This window comes from Dipodomys ordii, unplaced genomic scaffold (genome assembly GCF_000151885.1).
Source record: "Dipodomys ordii isolate 6190 unplaced genomic scaffold, Dord_2.0 Scaffold119, whole genome shotgun sequence".
Lineage (NCBI taxonomy): Eukaryota > Metazoa > Chordata > Mammalia > Rodentia > Heteromyidae > Dipodomys > Dipodomys ordii.
In genome coordinates this window covers 5559463-5561193 of record NW_012267335.1, presented here as the reverse complement: position 1 = coordinate 5561193, position 1731 = coordinate 5559463, and positions in this window count along the sequence as shown.

Here is a 1731-nt window from a genome sequence, read left to right as displayed (position 1 = left end):
GAGCCGTCCGCGCCCTGTGGTCGCGGTGCGTGCGGGGGGCGCGCTCCGGGAGCTGGGGAGACCCGATCGCCCTGTGGGTGCGGGGCGATCCCGCGCCTGAGGGGGTTCCGAGCAGGTGGAGCCGCGGAGCGCGCACCGCTCCCGAGGACGGTCGGAGCCGTCGCCGGTGACAGGCTGCGAGTCGGGACACACCGCCGCGCGGCGAGCGCGGAGGCACAGCCCGACTTCCAGGGCTAACTCGCTGGGTTGAAAAGAAACTTACCTCCCAGCGCCAAGGGGAAGTACGCTGGAACGTCCCGCGCCTAACACCCTCTCTGTTTTCCACCCTGCTTCTGGCCTGCAATGAATTGTAGACTTCTACTTCCTCTCGTCTCTGCGGTGCTCCCAGGCCTGGGGCTTAACGCCGGGGCCTCGCTGCTGTTGCTTAGCTTTGTCTCCCTCCCTTCTTCCCTCCCTCCCTCCCTTCTGGCTGGCACCCCATGTTTTGAGCCACACCCCCATTTCCAACTTTCTGCTGGAGATTAGAATCTGCAGGATTTGACTGGCTTTGAACGAGGATCCTTAGATCTCAGCTTCCTGAGTTAGGATCACAGGCATGAACCACCTGGTTCTCCACTGGCTTTTGGTAAAAGGACCATGGGTAGAAGCAGGGCTCTCCAGGCCTTGAACGCGGGCTCCATCGGTTTTGCACGTTTCTACTTGCCTCCCTGGCACTCCTGTCAGCCTCAAGGTGAAGAACAGGTCTGCTGGTCCAAGAAAAGTGAGGCGGGGCTCTGGAACCTGTCTGGAACCACCCCTAACCTGGAACCAGTGACCTGTAGTTCAAAGGTGGGGTGCGTTTCCAAGGAGACACGGTTTCACTCTGTAGCCTAAACTGGTCTGGAACTTGAGATCCCCAGCCTTTGCCTTTCAAGTGCTGAGATTCCAAGTGTGAGCCACTAGGCACAGCAAGATTGCTGTGTCAAGCCCTTCAGGTGGGCGGTGTTTGCTTCCCAGAACCTGGGTTGGAGGTCTTTGCCTGGTACACCAGGTAGAGAGTTAAAGGTGCTCAGGCCGATTCCCCTGAGATGGGAAGAGACAGCCCTTGGGGAGGCAAGCCAAATAAGATACCCAGAAGGTTCTACAACAGAGCACTCCAAAGGCCTCAGAGCTGTAAGGAAAGCTCTGTGATAGCCAGAAATCCCAGCAGTGATCATGTTCTAACTGCATTGCTTTCACTTTTGTTTCTGTGTCACATCATTTAATTATACAAAGCGTCCATTAATACTTTTCATGAAATACAAAATAAATGTGTAAAGCCAGGTGCTAAGCTGGGTACTCACACCTGTACTCCTAGTTACTCAAGAGGCTGAGATTTCTGGATGGCAGTTCAAAACCAACCCAAGCAGGAAAGGCCATGATACTCATCTCCAGGTAACTACCAGAAAACTGGAAGGGTTGCTGTGGCTCAAAGTGATAGAGTGCTAACCTTAAGCAAAAGAGCTCAGAGACGGCCTGTGCCCAGACTCTGAATTCAAGCCCCACAACTGAAAAAAATAAAGCTTGTAATCCTAGCTACTCTGGTGACTGATGAGGACCACTGGTCAAAGCCAGTCTGGTCAAAATAGTCTGTGAAGCTGGGTGCCAGTGGCTCACACCAGTAATCCTAGCTACTCAGGATGCTGAGATCTGAGGATCGCGGTTCAAAGCCAGCCCGGGCAGAAAGTTCAAGAGACTCTTCAATAAACCACT